General features: G+C 36.3%; 1 protein-coding gene across 5 annotated transcripts in view; it reads left to right on the top strand.

Annotated features, from left to right (window-relative positions):
* Pif1A (PFTAIRE-interacting factor 1A) overlaps window positions 1–21,273 on the top strand; it is a 177,948-nt gene that overhangs the window by 76,141 nt on the left and 80,534 nt on the right. Inside the window, exon 1 of one of the 5 annotated variants that reach the window (XM_073076791.1) lies at window positions 11,335–11,368. The exons of the other annotated variants lie outside the window; for them this stretch is intronic. The gene's annotated coding sequence lies outside the window, so the exon portion shown is untranslated. Of the gene's footprint in view, window positions 1–11,334; window positions 11,369–21,273 lie in introns of those variants that run through there. 5 annotated transcript variants of the gene reach the window in all.

Genomic DNA, 21,273 nt, shown 5'->3' with positions numbered 1-21,273 from the left:
ATACGCACATAACTTTGGAAATCAGAGGTGCGTGCCTGGAATTGAATCTCGGACCCCTTCATCATGAGGCCGAGTTTCTTAACCACTAGGCGTTTATTGCTTATATGTATAAAATAATAATATAAACTCACTGTGAACAAATCCTAATCTAACTGAGCCCAAAGCCGCACCTCAGCGTTCACAATTTATTAACCTAATTTGGTATAACCTTGGGTTTTAAAGCCTGAAATACACTTTTTAGTTATAATGAAGTTGTTGTGACCAAATTTGTCGATTTTGATGTTTTAAAACTTCTTAGGAGCAAGATTATAACTTGTTTTGTTTAATGACTTCAAAAGGAGGTTCTGTATTGGATAGCTATATACGTATGTAAGCTTGTATGTTCGCGATTTTTTCAAACCCTACTGATTCGATTTGGATGGGGTTTTGGTTTTTTGAAAGCTTAATTATTTCTACGTAAGACATTTTAAAGGTTCCAACGCCTTTTGTAGGTAGAGCCCTTTGTGATTCGACTCTTAAGGTGTCACTGCGTCAGAAATGTTAAATTTCTGTCTAATAACTAGTGTTAATCTTAACCTCTGCTGCGTTCCGGTTTTAAGGATGTGCTAAGAGAGACATAGTTATCCAAGGCGTTTCTTCTTAGTCCTTAGGGTTACCAACGCTTCTGTGGCCGACCTCTGATATCTTGGTAGTTATGCAGAATTGGTTACGACAAAAAACCGCATAAAATGCTATACTAATGTTTTCGCCTGTTCCGTTAGAATGTGTTTGTATGATAAACAACAGAATACAATCACATATCAATCTTTATCGGTCTTGGGCACATACTTCTTTAAATTTCTCCTCTCCGACCGGACACGTCACATAATTTAAAACTTAAACTACTTATATGCAACTTGAATAATATTTTCGAAAGAATCACATCTAAAGCCATCAAACAGTCCGCCCATTCCCGAAAGACACACTTCTCAAAACTCCAAACAATATTTTCATATCGTACACAGTAATCGGTGTTCGCTTTAAACAAATGTTATGAGAATTGAATAACAAACGAAGTTCTTGACCTGCATACAAACGAGCATTGTTGTGTGGATATCATACAGTGCATCATACGTGCAGTGTTTCTCAAAGTGGGGCGTACGTACCCCTTGGGGCACTCGATCAATATTAGGGGTACACGCGCGCGACTAAAGTTACGTAGTTGCTGCCTAGCTAACGTTTATTTATAAGACTAAAATTGACATAAACTAAATTAAATTTACGACAAGAAAACAGTCCCAGACATCACATTTCTTTATAACATGTATCTAAAACTCTATGTAAATGTATTGTATATTATATTGTACGTGCTATTACCTTATATTGTAATTTTAATTACTATTTTATTAATTAACTAAAAAGTACAAATAGTGAAACCATAACGATTTTTCGTTTGTAGAAGTACCTTATTATGTTTTAGTAAGTAAACAGCTTAGTCGTCGTTTTAAAAATCTAATAGGGGTACTTGTAATTATAACTTTGAGAAGCTCTGTACTAGTGTATTGTCTCTGCGAATTATCGTATCATCAACTGACCTAGATTAATCCATTCAGAACAATAATAAAGTACAACCTTATGATAATAAACCAATTGTACCGGTAACAAGAATTGTAAATCAATAATTTAACGCTTTACTAACACCTACACTGGGATTTATGTGTGACATTGACACAGACACACACAAAACAATAACATCAGATTATTCTGAAAGGTGCCTACACAGTCAGGAATCAAATCTGGTAGTTTTGAAGTCTTTGTATATAAACTGAATCGAAGTCACCTTACCAAAGGGATACCAAATAATAATAATTTTGTAGACGTGGTCAACCTATTACAGGCCCACTTTTCGACACAGGTCTCCTAGCTGGATGAGATGGGTTTAGGTCACAGCTCTGGCTAGTTCATCATCATCATCAACCCATTACTGTCCCACTGCTGGGCACGGGTCTCCTCTCAGAATGAGAAGGATTAGGCCATAGTCCACCGCGCTGGATCTGGCTAGTTGCATATTGGTAATCTTCACATACTTTTGGGAACGTTTTTAAATATCTCACGCATGGGGTTTTCCTTATGATGTTTTTCTTCGCCGTTAATGCATATGGTTTCCACCAAGCAAGCATAAAGCAAGGGATTGTAGAAATAACTCACTAATATTACGATTTTATAAGAAAACTCCGATGAGTATAATTATGTAGATTTTTTGTGGCCAAAATAGTGCAGATTGCATATTTTCCTTTTTTAATCTTTTAAAATGTTTTTGTTTATGACTGCCAGCAAATATAACACTGTTTTAAAATAACAATCTGCGTCTTACAGTACATACTTAAGACAATTCAAGATCAACTAATCTTTTGAAGAGCATTTAGCACAACGTTCGCGTGAGAATGTTCGCATTAGTCAAGTGGGACGTTCTATCTGTAAGCCCTTGAAATATCTGCGAGATATGAATGGTCTCTTTGTATTTATGTATTCCTAGTACTTCATCCAGATCACCTTTAGCGCTTTGATCTTATAAAGCTATCTTTATGAAGTACTAATGATGCTCTAGTGTCTAAAGCTCATTAAAAGTAATGTCGTTATGTTTAACATGATTTTATTTTATTTTCAATTCATTTTTATGTGGAGATTAGTAGGAATTCCTTGTAAATAATTCAATTAAAAAAATAATTAAATCAATTAAGTTAATACTTAGGGGTCGGCAACTCGCGGTCCGCGACCTTAAAATAGATCACAATCAATTTTACTGTTTTTTACCGACTTTTAGACTTTGTTCTATACTCCATGGTAACCCTTTTTCGTTAAATTACTAAAAGAAACACTTTAGTAACTAAAAGGCCCTTGTTTCCAAATAGTTCCCAAAAAAGCTTGGCTTTTGCTAGTCTACTCTGCTGTTATAAACCATTTCTGACCTTTATCGCAAGAGTATGCGCGATGTTGTGATTTGAAGAAGGTTAGGCAGAAAGGCCCTCTTAAGAGGCGTTACAACTTGTAGGGTTTTTGTGATAAGCTTCAAGTAGAGTAGAGATATTTGTGTTTTTTATTTCACTTGTAAAAAAAGTTAAAACAAGTGAACCAATAAATATTTTTAAGTGAAGTGGTATGACTCAACGACGCTGATATTTACTTCACCAAGTGGTTATTATGGCACCAATTGAAGACGTCCTCGAAACGATTGACCAGTCAACATTATAATTCATTTTAGAGATGGCCCATTAGCTGGATACGTGACACTTTATGACTAACTTATATGGGAACTAGGATTTCTCTTTTAGCAAACGTACTATCCATAATAGTTAAGGCGCTTACAGACGGATGGCGTTGGGACTGTTGCGTTTAATCTTGAGTTGAGTCATGTTATTAACTTGTACAATATCAGGCACTGCTTTAAATATTGCAGTATTTTTCAATATTGCGTATATTTTGCTTTGTTTTTATTTTTAGATGGATTATAATAACTATGTTTAAAATAATGGATTACTTTACATAGCCATATATGATTTTGATAGAAGAAAGAGAATAAAGGAATGTTACATGGTAGTACCTATTATCGTCATAATAATAATGTGAGTCGTATTTATTAAAGTTTAAAATACACTTTAGAGCCCATTATGTAGCAATATTCCTTAATTGAAGGATGTATTTGTCTCCAAGAATGAATCTCTCTTGCCCACTCTGCATTCTGATAATGCATAAGTGTAATTCACTCATGACCCATTTATTTGATACAACAAATACGGCGTTTTTACTATCAATCTGTAAATACCTTAATATATGGCCTGGGTGTAGGCGGTACATGCTTTTGGTGTCAGACGCAACATCTGATTGGGGATTTTCAACCGGTTTTGAAAACATTTTGTTATACGATAAAATAGCTTGATATAATATTCTTTATAAGATTTCATTAGGAAAAGAGGAGGAGTCGCCGCGGGCGTATATAACGCCCATCGGCGCGGCGTCCCATGTAGTTCCGGGAGTAGAACAGGATTACGGTATCTCCTGCCTGTCGTAAGAGGCGACTAAAGAGTGGGAGCTCGAACCGCCCGTCGGCGACCCCGGTAAGGACGGCTTTACGTGTGGTCGCATACCGTCGTACACACCAGACGGTGTGGCGAGTACCAAGCTCACCTGGGCGGAGCCCGACGGGGCAATGCGCTAAGAGGACTCCGGTTGCGTTCCTTTGGACATGCCGGAGTCCTCTACCCAGTTCCGAGGACGGCCACCGGGGGGTTTTAGTGCGGTAAAAGTCCCACATAACCAGGCGTCACTCCCATGGCGTCAGATACCTTTTGAAGGTAAAGAAAAGGAAACGAGCATGCAGTCCACTTGATGGTAAATAGTACCTGTTGCACATCGACGTTTGTAACCAACTCCATATAGGACAAGGATTCTACCTGACGCCGATCACCGATGCGTTGACACTTCAAGAATTAAAGTGGTCCCCTCATATGTCAGTCAGCCTCGGTTTCCACCGAAACGTATGAACTGCTTCACAATAGAAATGGGTGTGATACCCTACCAGTAAAACTATATAGGTACGTGTAGGAGTTACATTTTCTATTATAGTCATTATGTTTATATTAATTCGTTGCCACAATTTTTGCGATTTTTTCTCATATGGCACATATTATCATTACCTCGTCTTTATTTAAATTAGTTTTTATGTAAATTAAGCTGATATACTTAACAAAAAGCGTTGGATATAATTAGGAACATTAATATGTACATATTAATTATATTTACTTACTAATTGGTTACTTACTCTACGCTTATGGCTTAAGTTAACATTATTTCTTGTTTTCATTTAAATGTCGGTAAAGACAAACTTTTATTTGCAATTAATGGACTTAGCCAATTTCAATAGTTCGTTGAAAGATATCTAGAGACACCCAGTCCTCCTGGTAAATGGCCGTTGTTCAGAATATTTGTTAGTTTAATGCCAATAAAATCATGAAACTTGAATCCAAGACCCATTTTTTTATTATATAGGAGTAGCAGACGAGCATGCAGTCCACCTGATGGTAAATGGCTACTGCCGCCCATGGATATCTGTGATCGCCTAGCACTGCTATTATTAGGCAGAAATAGGTGTGGCGGTGGTGCCGCCGGAGTCGAACTACAAAGGGTTCTACCACCTACCATTCTTATATTCATGAAAACCAAGACAGAATTAACAAATTAAGTTTATCACGCTACCTTATTGGAAAGAGCAGAAGGTCTGTTGAGGCAGTATAACACTTATAAGAATTCTTTAACACCTTAAATGAGAGCAGAAAATATATAAAATAGAAATATATATATGATAGAGATATTCAACAACGAGGATTGACATCTCTAAAATATAATAATAATATTTCTAATATGAGTGCTGGCGCCTCTACTCGTAGAATCCGGAACTCACGTACGTGGGATTGAACAATGACTTACTCCTGTCATAACTCAGTGACCCTTTAAAGGCTACTTCCTACGCAACCAGCCAATGTCGTTGTTTATGGTAATTTGTACCTGATTCTGTATCTTAGCTGTTGTCAACCTATTAATGTCCCGCTTAGTACTGGTCTCCTCTCAGTCTCACTCTTATACGATGATCAAGTATTTAATATAGAAGTAGCGAACGAACATACAGTTAATCTTTATTTTTTTATAATATATGAGTAGCAGATGAGTATGCAGTCCACCAAAACATCTGTAATTTATCCCAGAAGCGTCCTTAGAATATAAGAATCCTACCTGAAGTCGGCTACCGATGCTTTGCTAACTTACTACAAACTTACCAAACCCATCTGACGGAACACGGTAATGCTGTAGGCAGAAATAGGTGTGGCAAAGTTACATGCGGAGTCAGTAAAGATGAGTGGCAATGACTGCTTGCCATGAAGTGGACGTGCTCGTTTGTCACTTCAGTCCATAGATTAGTATAGATATGTCATTGCCTTGTTATTGAAGAAAGCCACAAATGGCAAAATGGTTGACTGTTTGTCAGTCATTACGTCTCCCTCTGTCATGGTGAATTTACGCGGAACATTGCCGACATGTGCAGTAAAGTGGTGCAACGCGAAATCGAATAAAGAGTGTGGAGAAATGTCGTTTCATTCGTAAATGCTCTAAAAACTACATTCTTTTAAAAATTTTCAAATACGAAAATAGCTGACAGTGACTATTTCAATTGTCAAAACTGGTTACATTTTCTTATGAGGAGTGAATAATCTTTATTAATCTATGACTCAGTCTTATAAAAAATAACTGCCAACCCTTGCAATAAACTAACCTCAAAGACACACCGGCAGTCCTACCATAAAAGCCACCCACGCAAGGGCTGAGTTCTGTCCATGTAATTATATAAGCCATTACCATAACCGCCATACACAGCGTAATGGTGGTATTAAGATCTTAGTTAAGCTAAACTATGTAGTTGATATTATCGGGGTGACGTGGGCGAAGTTATTAATTCTGGGTTTTTATTGCTAGGAACGGAGATGACATAACAATTAAATATTTGTCATAGCGCTATAGATATGTAGCGCTATAGACATGTTGCATAAAGTAAGAGTAAAAATTCTGAATACACTGAATTCAACTAAAGTGAAGAGAAGAACATATCTTCTTTACAGCGGAACATATCTTCTTTATTCATAACTAAGAATTATCTAGATCAAGACCTCTTTAAAAAAATGTGAGCCGTCACGGGACGCCTGGCAGATGTCGACATTGTTTTGTAAAAGTAATATGCAGAAAAGAACATATTGTGATAGGAACTAAATATGTCATAATGATAAAATATTAAGATTTTTGCGACATGGCGACGCGTCGCCACACCGTACACACTACTGCATATAGACTGTATATATATACCATCGTATAGCATGCGTCGCCACGCCAGAAATCGGTTTTACGTGCGGCTATAGATGTTTCACATCAAAATATATGATATCAACATCAGTTTTATTCTTTTTCGAGCTACGATATGACACACGGAAATACATCTGTATTTGTACTTGTGTATCTACACACTTTAACCTTTATACCACCCCTTTTGACGTAAGGGGTTAGAAAAGCCTTCCTAAAAAAATGAATTTGTTTGTTAGCCTGGTTCGCAATGGAAACAAGTTTATGTGTACTACGTATAAAGTGTAAATGTGTATAAAGTATTCGTGATACGAATTGAATACAACTTTAACATAAAAATCTAGTGCTGATCTAATTATAAAACCGAGAGACAACCCTTTATAACTATTTAGTTTCTTAACATTCCCAAAATGTAATGGTTAATTGAGCAGTAATATCAAAATTGGTTAAATTGTAGCACAGGGCCCGATCCATAATATCGTGCAAATATGTACAAGTAAACCACAATTGGGGTTGCCAGGCTTTGAAATAGAAAAGTCGGACTCACCGATGTAATTAACCGGACATTTATTGTCCGAACAAAATATATTATATAGACGTTTGTTATTTACTGAGGCAAAAAGAGATCTTGCCTTACGCTAAGTAATGCCTAGGAATTTTGAATCTCATATACAAAAACTTAGTAACTTCTTCGATAGCCTTATTCTAAAATATTATTGATGCCATCTTTTGACAAGATGCGGAAAGTCACCACAAGAGATTTTCTATTTCTTTCGGGAGTGGACTTTAGCTGGCAAATAAGGTTAGTCTTCAGGGGTAGCGGCGCCTCTGTGGGTTACAGACGGACATGGACGGCAGTAGCCACTATCAGGTGGACTGCATGCTTGTCTGCTACTCCTACATTATAAAAAATAGATTAACGCACATGAGAAATTGGATATGTCAATATTTGACCGGTAACGAAGCAAATACCAACAATGTCCGGTTAATTTCTAACGCTTGGCATCCCTACCCACTCCGTAACTGCTGCCATAAAAGAATAATTGGGTACCCATTATATCAAAAACAAAATCGGTTTAGCATTCAATAGTTGGTCTTCTTCCAAAGAAGACCGCTAACATGCCGCGGTATGAAACAAATTAACCTGTCTTTATATAACAATGTATATAGGGTATCGGGTCGCTTTCAACAACCGTATCTGTCTGTCACGAGCTCTGCACCATTTTTGGCTAGCGACGTGCACATTTTAAGCGCTTTCGAAATTGTTGATGGGTGCCCAAAGTTGATGTAAAACTCCACTAATTTGTATTGGAGCGTGGTAGTATGCTGGCTTTCCCAGATGTGGGTTCTCGTTACAGCGATGGGACAAGTGCTGTGGCTACTGTCAGTTGAATTGAAGCAGTTGAAGGTCGTAGAACCCTTTGTGGATCGACTCCGGCGGTACCAGCGCCACACCTATTTCTACCTAATAACAGCAGTGTTAGGCGCTGCTGTGTTCCGGTTTGAAGGGTGTGGTAAGGGACACAGACTTTTCCGAGGCGTTCCAGCTTAGTCCTCAGGGGTAGCGGCGCATCTGTGGCCGACATCAGGTAGGAATATCTAATCCTATCTGGGGTTGATTACAAATGTCCATGGGCGGCAGTAGCCACTTACCATCAGGTGGACTGCATGCTCGTCTGCTACTCTTATATTATAAAAAAAAGTTGAAGCAGTGGGACACAAAAAGTGTTACAATAACCCTAAGAGTAATTTAGTTTAAATTACTTAATAGTATGTGAATAAAAAGTCACATTTTAATATTAATTAAACGTTTTAATAAGGATACGATATTATTTGTTATTAGTAGTTATTTCCATCTCTAAAACTATTAATCAACATCATAATGATTCTTAATAATATGCATTTTTTTACATTTACATTAAAACTACGATAAATATGTCTCACAATATTTACACTGCGCGAATATATATATTTTAGCCGACTAAAAAAATAGGCATTAATTCGACATCGTCCCAGTTAATTCCCAAAAAATTTAAATTTTCGAATTCAACCAGTTCCTAGAGTAATTTTGAACTCCAGTCTTTACCCCTTTCAATCCTTAAGAATGCTAACCTATGATTAAAATATAATCATTTTAAAACCAAAACATCACGCTTACATACCAAATTACAAGTACGACGGGTTGCTTAACATATCACCTATGTATTTAGGTTGTCTAAACTCAGGTGGGCTTAATGAAACGTGTGCGCAATGCAATTATGATTTCTTGCTTAATGCTCAGCTGTGAAGTGTTGAAATGAGTACTGATTACCTTTTGATTAAGGATTAAAGTTGGATATGATACTGTGGATTATTAGATCTATGGTTCGTGGATACAACGGCACCTATTTCTGCCTAATAATTCAATAGTTCGTTGAAAGATATCTCGACACACCCAGTCCTCCTGGTAAATGGCCGATGTTCACAATATTTGTTAGTTCAATGCCAATAACATCAAAGGTATGTGAAGTCTACCAATACGCACTTGGCCAGCGCGGTGGACTATGGCCTTATCCTTCTCACTCTGAGAGGAGACCCGTGCCCAGCAGCGGGACTGTAATGGGTTGACGATACCACCCATGTCAATAAACAAAAATATTTTAACCAGTCTCCATCAAAGAGTGTTGCAATGTCTAATGCTCATTGAATATTCACCGCTGCATTGTTATGTGGGTGCAATAAAAATATTTTAGTAAGCCGTGTGTCATCATAAAGTAATAGGACGGTTTCGTCTGGCATGTGTAATGCACGGATTAAGTAGAAACATATTTTTATGTGAGCATTTCAGACACTACCTTAGTGGGGTAATACGGGTCTGTGATTTCCGCCCTTATAAATGTTCCCTACCATTATGAGGGAGGTGTTACCTTTAGAAAATGTTGTAAAGAGAAAAAATTAACGCTAAGGCCTTTGAATGAAACGAAAGACTTAAAATTAAAGAGAGACCCGAAGTTTATAAGTAAAGCCTATTTCACTCTCACGATCTAGATAATTCCGATATCTCTTCTGCTAAAATCCATCATTCTGTTTTGGCCGTAGTAGTGGTAATAGTAGTCGTAAAAAGCAAGATATTCTCATGGCTTTTATGAAACACTTATTCACATTATATTATAAAATATATTTTTCAAATAAGACAGCCATAGCCGAACTGCAATTAATTTTAATTACCTATTGGGCTTCTCCATTGCTCTCCACACGTTTCCGATTCGGTGTTAACCCAAATATACTCAAGTGGACACTCACATGATTCCAAATGTCATAAAATCTTGAATAGCCAAGTGACCCAGAAAAAATACCTCAAACTCAGTTATATTGCTAAAACCAGTACTGATTTGCAAAATATTCGTGACGTCACGTCTCACATAACACCTCATTAATGCCGTAGAAGTTAATTATGCATAGTGTAATTATATTATTACCACTAATTAGTAATTACCTATCAATCTTACGGCAGCTACAAACGTTTCTTAAGATTCATAAATAATTAACTTGTAATTTTTAGTATCCATTATAACATTTTATTGGATGATTTTAAGTATGGCGCTCGATTAATAGCTGATAATAATTAGTAATGATTAATTAAACATCCCTTACTTGACATTTATATTCAGCAATTATTACATTTAAATTAGGATTGTAAATGTACAAAAAATAGTTATATAGCGGTGGTTTAGTCGCTTTATTTGGATTACTTAAAAGTATAAGTTTTAGCAATCCTTACTTGTCTATGCCCAATACCTCTTACTCCGAAAGGTGATCCTTTCTCAGCTGTAATAATAATGGATTGACTACGACGGTAGTGGTGTGTATTAGTTACCTACCAACACATATAAGGGAATCTTCTGAACAACAACAAGATCCTGATGAAGAACAACAAAAAAGTTCAATATGTGTTCTATTCTGTGTTCAATTTCGATACAGGTAATAAGAGCCCGCGGAATGCTGTGGCCACTAATCATCATCATCAGCAACCCATTACCGTCTCTCTGCTGGGCACGGTCTCCTCTCATAATGAGAAGGATTAGGCCATAGTCCACCGCGCTGGCCAAGTGCGTATTGGTAGACTTGACATACCTTTGAGATTTTTTTTTATAAATCTCTCAGGTATGCAGGTTTCCTCACGATGGTTTCCTTCGCCGTTTAGCAAGTGAAAAATTATTTCGAATACGCACATAACTTCGAGAAATCAGAGGTGCGTACCTGGGATTTGAAACTCACTTAACCACTAGGCTATCACTGCCTTGGCCACTAATACAGACTACATATAGTGTAATAGAAATGTTCTTTTTGATAACGTGCGCGAATTGCCTAACAGATCATTTTATCTCCACTTGACTGGTTTCTCTTAGGATCAAGTGTCTCATTGGAAAGTTAACTAACTGCAATTACTAAATTAATAACTGTTATGCAAATTGTTTCAGGTACGACACGGCGTTATGGTGGTCGAGTATGTATTAGTTGTAATAAGCGATTTGCCTCACGAAGGAAGCGTTTCCTTCGAGCGGATGTCGTCAACACCGCCATTTAGTTCTTAGAAACTGCGTGTGAATCGGAATTTGAACTCGATTCTCCGTGATAAATACAAACCTGTCTAAGGCAACACCTATTTCTGTGTAATAACAGCAGTGTTAAGCGCTGCTGTGTTCCGTTTTGAAGGGTGTGGTAAGGAAGACTTTTCTGAGGCGTTCCAGCTTAGTCCTCAGGGATAGCTGCGCATCCGTTAATCCAGTATTTTTCAAAGTTGGTTGCTACCCCCTGGGGGTATCTGTAAGCCTTTATTAGTGTACAGCGAGGCTTTACGAATTCTCAGTAAACAAAAAAGAGTAAGTATGAAGTTCAATAAATTCTCAAAATAAAAGAAACATTAATATCATGTTTTGACATAAGAATCCTAGATATCCGAAAGGAAAATAATTTTATGTCGGTAATATCGGTCTATGTAAAGTACTTGGAAAGCTGGAGGAGACAAATCCACAGACAAAATATATTGATACGTAGATTTTTTGTGTCGAATAAATAAAAATATTAAAAGCATAAAAATATTTTGAAATTGTACCGACCATTTAATTTGCGAACAGGCAATATACTTAGATTTAGCGGCTATTTCTATTACACACTATAACCATTTAAAATGACAAATCGGTGAGATTTATAGTTTGTTACGTCATAAAGTAAATAAGCAATAAATAACAGAGGTCCTGCTTACGTTATTGTTAGTGCAAATAAACTGAGAGAAAGTGTTCAGTTGACCATAAGCATTACATAAACGGTTCATGTTAATTAACATTTTTTGCTATGTGTGATATTCGATAGCTTTATTTTGATAAGAGGGTTTGTCATCTCTGTTGACTGCGGACACCTGTTACTGCTGGGCACGTGCCTTCTGTCAGTGAGGGGTTTAGGCCATATTCTACCGCGCTGGATAAGTGCGACTTGGTATACTTCACACACATTAGCGAACATGTTTTAAGTGAAAATATCTTTAGACACGTTGAACGGTTTTTGGTAGGGAAAAATGATGGGTTCCCGACAGCGACATGCTCATAATGTAAACTGTAAAGAGGTACACATGGCTTATATCTCCACTATACATACGTATAGTTCATATGCATTGTATACGTTACGTTTTCGATAATAATTTTTAATGGTGTTCATTTTAAGGTTTTACTTCTGTCCATATTCCTTGATTGCGATTAAGGAAAGTAACGCACGAGCGACAGAGATACAAGTCGGTCACCGCTTGCAGGCAACAAGCGTCGACAGATGACGATAGTCGCTGACGACATACGACGAAAATCGGCGACGTTCATCAACATAAAATGTCGCTCGTGTATTTCCTCCCTTATTGTCAATTGACAGGATAATCTATTGTCAATGTAACCAAAAGATGTTAAGTATTTAGCGCGATACTATTTTAAGTTCGTTACAGAATAGTGCGGTACGGTTCCCCGTACCGCTCATTAGCTCTCCGAATGACTGAACATTGAAAGTCAATTATGTACAAGTGATTAGATGAATTTGCATTGCAACTGTACAGGCATTCCTCGATCGCGTGAGAAAGAGAAAGATTGGAATTAACCCATGAATGAATCTTGTTACATTCACGACTTGTTCTGAACATGTGGAATTGCAAAAAGTTGGTTTAAGAATATATAACGAACTAAAAAAAAGAGCAGCGATAACCTAGTGGTTAAGAAACTCGGCCTCTCGATCGAGGGGTTCGAGGTTCAAATCCCACCTCTGATTTTTCAAAAATTATGTGCGTATTAAAAATTAATTATCACGGAGAAGGAAAAAATCGCGAGGAAACCTGCACACCTGAGAGATTTTATAAAAATCTCAAAGGTATGTGAAGTCTACCAATACGCACTTGGCTACCGCGTTGGACTATGGCCTAATCCTTCTCATTCTGAGAGGAGACCCGTGCCCAGCAATGGGACAATAATGGGTTGATGGTGAACGAACTAAAAAGAAGTTATAGTCTAGCAAGTGGTTTGAAATTCACTACTAGTGGTCTGAGGTTCGAGGCCTAGGTCAGTGCTTCTCATATTTTGTAAAGAACAACATCGTAATTATATCTATACTACATTATGCGAGTTTTGTAAAAATTGTTAACGGTGTGTAAAGTTTATTCATTTACATTTTATCAGCGTGGTAGTCCATATGAACTTTTGTCATTTTTACAGAGTGCTCAAATAGCGAATTAAAATCCTACCTAATGGAGGAGTATTGCACATCTCTGAGAGGTTTTTTCATGCTCTTTAACTCTACGAGAATTGACCAATCGCTTTACAAAGATCCTTTACTCAATGTGACTATCACTTAAGTAGAGAAAAACATGATAAAACATTTCACAAAAATAAATCTATAACCTTTACCTTTTCCTCACACGCTAATTCAATGAAGCTCAACAGAAATACCCTTAATTAAAACAGCTCGTGATAAACTTATGCCAGACCATTAAAACAGTCTGGTCGTGATCCAACCGTATGCCGTTATGGGCCATTAATAATGGACCACCTTATGACTGATGCTACCTTATATAAGTATTAATTTTACTAGAGAAGTGTAGAAAAAATGGTTTTGAGGAAATGGAGTCTTAGTATATAAATAAATATCTGCGCGTTTTCTAAAATTATTGACGGTTGAGAAATTTATTAATTCACATTTGGTCGGCCTGGTGGCCCATATGAACTAACAGTCCTTCAGAGTATTGCATACCTAAGAGAGGTTTTTTTGGATATTCTTTAACTAGCTGAGTATTGGCTAGATTTATTGACTTTTCGCTTTACCTTTTCCTCACACGCTAATTCAATGAAGCTCAACAGAAATACCCTTAATTAAAACGGCTCGTGATAAACTTATGCCAGACCATTAAAACAGTCTGGTCGTGATCCAACCGTATGCCGTTATGGGCCATTAATAATGGACCACCTTATGACTGATGCTACCTTATATGTACTTCTTGTATGTAAGTATTAATAGTAGAGGAATTAATACAATGATTTTGAGGAATTTATAACAGAGATTAGTGTGCATTTTTACTGCGAAAAAGGAGGAGGTTCTATGTTCAGCTGTATGTATTTTTGTATAATATAGAAGTAGCAGACGAGAACGCAGTCGATCTGATGGTAACTGGCTACTGCCGCTCATGGACATCTGTCAAACCCAGATAGGATTAGATATTCTTACCTGAGGTCGGCCACCGATGCGCCGCATCTCCTAAGGACTAAGCTGGAACCCCTCGGAAAAGAATTTCTCTCTTAGCGCACTCTTCAAATAAGAACACAACAGCGCTTGACACTGCCGTTGTTAGGCAGAAGTAGGTGTGGCCTTGGTGCCGGCGAAGTCGAATCACAAAGGATTCTACCATCTTCAAGTCTAATTATGTGTGTTCACAGATTATTACATGATGACTCAACGGACTAAATTTAATTAGAGAGAGAATCTCATTTTCTGGGAATCGGAAAAATTGCAGCAGTTTTGTGGAAAACAAGAAAACACAAATATTTAAAATCTTTAATAACTTTAGTATTTATGATACGATTTTTTCTAACTTTGTAGGTACCTATCATACGGATGGTCCTTGCGAATATTAATCGGCCCTTCAGACAAACGAACAGACAATTAAACACGAGTTCTATCAATCGTCTCCGAACCCTTTTACAACGAAGACTTGAAAATGTTCAAGTCGTGATAATAAAGTCCTTCAATTTGCCATACCACTCCATTACCGTCCATTGTTGGTGTGTTCAAGTACTTATCTATCACAGAATCTTGACTTTACAGATATTTTGATGTATTAAGGTTTCGTAATGTTGCATAATTATGTGCATATAATTTCGAATGTTTAAGTGTTGCTACCAGTAATATTTATTATTCACTAGAGCCTTCAAATTTTAAAGATGGTAGAGCCAGTATGGACTGGCTCGGTAAAGAACTATTTCTACCATCGCCACGGTGGAAAGATGTGGATACCGTTAAATTAAACAAACCAGACGCGACCAATTCAGTCCTCAGGAATAACAACGGCTTTAGGTAGAACCTCTGTTTTGTATGGAGATGGTTACAGTGGACCAAACTCTCCATGAGCGGAAGTGACCATTTACCATTAGAAGAACTGTAAGCTCGTTTGCTACTTATTTTTTGCTTCAATCTTATAGAGAAACATATTCACTCAGAGAAGTCTGACAACATTCAGTCTGGAAATAGATATTCTACTACTGTTATTTCGTACTGCAACAAAATATGCAGTAGTGAAGTGTTGATGACTGAGAACTATTCAACTCTTACTACTTCGAGTCAAATGATAAGCCCAGGCAAGTAAGAAACAGCTCTTTAGGTTAATACATTTTGAGGTCAGAAATAAAAGTCAATTTCGGATAAAAATATTCTTTGCATAATTATTATTTCATTAGTATCCTCAACATTAATTTGATGGATTGCAGTTACTGCATTTTGAAGCCTGAGATAGTGTATGAACATTATTTAAACTTGCGTAATAACTTCCTGCATATTTGGTTTATTTATTTTATGTTTTAAGTGCGTGTGTATAGATTTTCACTTCCGGTGGACACTTTCGTTTGTCGAAGGTACTAGGGTTGTCAATACTTCGGAATTTACATTTACATAATCATACTAGTAATTTACATTTAATCCAGTTAATTTTTTTGTCATTTCATTTTTTTATTAATGTAATAATTTATTGCCTTTGAACTCTATGTAGAACAAACCATGTTTTGTCTTATCTTCTTATCCAATATTATTATACAAAAAATGTCCAAAATAAAATGTTTATATTCAAGTTTTACAATGAATACTTCAAGGTTTATCTTGGAGATCTAACTCGCTTATCAAATACAACTGTAAAGATACCTGCTCGGTTAATGTTTATTTACTCTGGAAAAAAATAATTATTGATATAAACAGTATATCCCATAAAGACAAACTTCGAGATCCTGTAACTATTATTTTTAGTAACGCCAACAGATGGCGCTGAAAGTTTCATAGAGGGCGCCTCTTTCTTTATGATTTACCGTACGCATATCAAGCATGTGATCTCCCTACGGACCTTTGACTTTCGTAGAAGCATGCGAGGTAGGACTGCTAATGTGGGCACGTCCGCATGCATTACGCATGTTATTGTTGGAAACAATGAATATTTTATTGCGAGCCTCGATTACTGTCGTAATAGCTAGCTTTGAAATTAGCTCGTAAGATTAGATTTATGATCTGTGCTTACTGGTTTCTATGATATGTTATGGATGTTATAGATACGAGTATGTTTAATGAGTCATTACGGGTTCGATGTAGTGGGTTCCGGGTTCGATCCCTGGTCAGACAGATGATGAATTAAGATTTCTGGGTGGGGGTGTATGTGTAATTATCTTTGTGAGTGTCAATAGCATCTACGACAGAAAAACTGAATGTGGAGTTCTGAGTGTAGAGAGCGTTATTGTTATTATTATATGCTTGAAATGCTTAAAAAAATCATATTCAATTCAATATTTTTAGCTATACCCCGACTTATTTGTATGTAATTTTATTTTATTGATATTCCTTATTTGTTTTGTCATTATTTTATAATAATATTTTCAATGGTGATGCTATTATTATTAGTCGTTTGCATTACTCGACAATATATTGTTGATTATGTTTTGTATTTATTCGTATTTTTCCTTATTATCGTATTATTATAGAAGTGAACACATATCATTAGATAATAATACCAGAATAGTATAACTTCCCTTGAGATTTGACTTGTGTAAGTTACATGAGAGCTGAAGTTTTCGTAAAAACTAGAATAAGGTACAATAAGGTAGTTTTATTGTATTCGAATTTAATAACCGACTAAGAACAGCGTGTGAAATGCAATATGTGCAATAGAACATATGTACAGTTTTTGCGATCTATTTAATTTTAGATTGGTTATTAAGAACTTAGATGGAGAATTGTGTAGCCGGAATAGTGTGGTTTAGTATTCATTCTAGTTCTGATATTATCTGTATTTTTCGATCTTTAGTTTTTGTAAAGTGTAAAACAAATTTTAATATTTGTGTAGTGATTATGTCATTGAAAAGATTTCTGCCTTATAACAACAGAGTCCAAGAGTGCTTGCTACATTCTGCTTTGGACGGTTTTATTTTTTGTAAGTGACTCCCGCCGTCCATGGACTTCAATAAAATCAACCTCAAATAGCATTTAAATCATTGCTAGATTATGTTAGATGGCTAAGTTGGAACGGTTGTCTACGTTGGAACGGCTCATGTGTTTTTCGTTTATGACACCTTGTAAATCAGATATACTAATAAATAATTAAGAAATTTCGTCGATTAGTCGACGAAACATTGTTCAAAATTATTTTGTGAAAGTAATTATCGAAGCCTTGAAGTCTCCATATTATCGGTATATCGATATGCATGTCGATAATTTCACCTACTTACATATTGCCTCTTACCACCCAAATAGTAGTTAGTTAAATATTTGAAGGTGTTTGAATTATGTAACAGTCGCCTACTATTATTGTTACTATATTTGAAACAAGAGAACAATGTTTAACCCACGTTCAATTATCGGGCAAGTACGTAGTTTGGAAAGTGTGAACTGTAGCATCTGTTATTTTTCCTATTCACTTCTTGTGATCTTTCCTCTTTCCAATCTTTCCTCGTATACATTCTTATTTTGGTACAGCGAAAGAATTATGTTCTGCGTGGATATAAACGAATATATTTCTTGGTTTACGACTACTCGAAACATATCAGGCAACTTTTGGTCCTCAGGAATGACACCGTATCTGTGGTTCATGTAGAATCTGTGTTATATAGGAGGTTGATCTCAATGCCCAATGACAGCAGTGGCAACTCACGATCAGATGGACTACCACTCATTTGCTATTTCAATTAAAAAAAAAATAGAAAATTAATAGCATGAAAGGATAACTGGGACAATCGCTAATGAAATTTAGCCACTAGCGGTCACCCATCCAATTGCCGACCACGCCTAACGTTACATAACTTTGTAGATCAGTTACAACCTACACAAGCCTGAGGCTATGCGCTCTTTACAATTAACTTAATAAATAATACTATTCATTGGAAAGAAAGTTGATACACACTTATAGAGTACGAGTACAAACTTTTCCTTTATAACTCTACTTTTTGTAATTAAAATGTAGAGTCTTCACTACGGAAACTCCTACTTACAGAGGAAGGCTGATGAGTTTAGCCTCAATGCCCTGGTGCATTAAGGCACGTGTCGTATTAAAGGTTGATGCGATAAGCTATTCAAAGAAACTACTAATCACAATTTGTTTCATCTACTTTCAAATTATATTCCCATAAAGAAACTCGTATACTAAAATTTCAAACGTACCTACTAGACTGATTCCACAAATTACTAAGTGTTACACCACCGAATATGAGTTAGTAAACGACGTAAGTAAAATGTAATTAACTACAATTTATTACATCAGTGGTAACTTTAATTAAGGCGTGGAAGTATTATGGATCATAGATGCTTCTATATCTTAACCACGGAACAGACAAAAATTTAACCTTAACTTAATAAAGCGTTGCAACCGACTTATTATCATGTGATTATCAATTTAATTTCATTAAATTTTAAAGGAGAAACGAAGCATTATGTCGTTTTGAAGGTGGCAGAACCCTCTGTGTCTCGATTCCGGTGGTACCACCGCCACGCCTATTTCTGCGTTGTAACAGCAGCGTTAAGCGCTGCTGTGCTCTGATTTAAAATGCGTGAGAAGGGAGGTGTACTTATCCTAGTCGTTTTATAAGTAAAACCCCAAGGTAGGATAGAACTAAGGTCCTCAGGGGTAACGGCGCATCTGTGGCCGACCTCAGGTATGAAACTAATCTTATCTGGGATAATGTTGTTAGGCGGCAATGGCCACTTACCATAGTAGATAGGCGGCAGTGGCCATTTAACAGGCGACTGCATGCTCGTCTGCTATTCCTATGTAATATGTCCCTTCCTTGGTAGTCGGGTAAAAAAGGACCATGGTCTATTTTAAATCGCTTATCGCTCAATCGTCGGTACCGGAGGTAGTACCTAAAGAATAGTGGTGTTTCACAAAAACCGGCGGCAGTTCCCTTGGCGATCGCGGAAGTGGCCGTAATTAACAATCTTACAGTGAGAAGGAACCCCGTGACTAGGGTGGCCATGGTCTGATTGTGTGAGGACGTCCTGATTGTGTTATAAATGTGTCCTAAAGCACGAAAATGTAATTTTCCCCGACTGCAAATAATAATGTTTTCAAGCGTATTTATTTACTTATAAGTTTTTGTAAACGGACAAGTAATTAATAGGAACCATTATATAAATATAGTACAAATAACTTATTTGAAAATGAGATCTCTTCCAGCGACCCTGAGAGCGTATGTAATATTTCTTTGGTACGTTTTGGCTTGACGGACTTTGAGGTATGAGGTGTCGTTGGGTTTGGCTAAGTCTTGGGAGCGAAGCACTCAAGCATGGTTTTTATTTTTACCTACGACATGCCATCGTATTAATCTAATAATCTGTAATATTATCTGCTAGACGGCTAAATAAAAATATTTTAATCTTAAGAGATACGGGTTAAAGGTTATCTTTTTGCTTCAAACGAAATTGCGTAATTACTTTCTCTGTCGGCATTCACCGGTTAACAACTGATATAAATTCAGTGGTAATCTATATTGTAAATTAAAATTATCTGTTGAGATTTCGTAGCTGAAATATTACCCTACTTTCAAATTATCCGGTGATATAAGCGCTGCTATGTTCTGGTTTGAAGGGTGTGGTAAGGAAGATATGCTTATCCGAGGCGTTCTAGCTTACTTCTTAAGGGCAGTGGCGCATCTGTGGGCGACCTAAGTTAGGAGTCTTATTATATCTGGGGTTGAATAGCGATGTCCATGGGCGGCAATAGCCACTTACCATAATATGGACTGCATACTGCATACTCGCCTGCTACTCCTATATTACAAAAAAAATATCTTGTCTCACGTCTCACAAACACATGGTCACAGTAGGTACACCCATCCGATTGTTATATTAAATGCCGTTTAATTAAACACTTGTATATAATTGCACCTATTTTCAAAGGGAAGAGAAAATGTATGTATGCAATGTATTGTTATGTACCATATCTGCATACAATGATTGGAGATATCAATATTTATTATGTTCTTCTGTTATCATTAACTTCCGTGAGTTCAAAAAGAAAGTAATTTAATTGCTTGTAAAGACATTAGATATTAAGTTTTAATTCCTGTAACGAATAATTTATGATTATTAAATACAATGACGGTATATGGATATTATTAGGTTCAATTTTCAGAGAGTGCATAAATAAAATAGATTAATATCCAATTTTAATCAAATTAGTCAAATTTTTGCCTACTAAAACACTTGACAATTTTTATAAGGCAGATATAGCCATATTTTGATCTTTTAGAGACATTAGACGGACACATTATTTAATAATAACAGGTGTAAATTAGTGGGAACTTACTTAAATCAGAAAATTATTAGATTCATAAATGTTTGTGAAGGTTTATTTATTTTATATTGATTTAAAAGATACCCAGTATACCTCTATGTAAATTAACTATTTAGTTTTGCATAAAACTTTCGTCAAATTCTGTCAATTGTTCTTAATATAAACTTAAATGTATTAAATTTTAAAATTACAAGACTATTTCTAACTTAGTATTTATATATGTAGTTTCATTACTTACATAACGCATAAAAATGGATGTGGAGAAGAAGTCTGGACTTATCACATAAACAGACATTTGAATTAAATTCATTTGTATAAATAATTCGAGTTGAGTTGCGCATATGCATTGA

This window comes from Epargyreus clarus, unplaced genomic scaffold (assembly GCF_041222505.1).
Source record: "Epargyreus clarus isolate Ecla_fem2 unplaced genomic scaffold, WU_Ecla_fem_2.2 ptg000009l, whole genome shotgun sequence".
Lineage (NCBI taxonomy): Eukaryota > Metazoa > Arthropoda > Insecta > Lepidoptera > Hesperiidae > Epargyreus > Epargyreus clarus.
The sequence above is the reverse complement of the archived record's forward strand: the minus strand, read 5'-3'. Positions and strand labels throughout refer to the sequence as shown.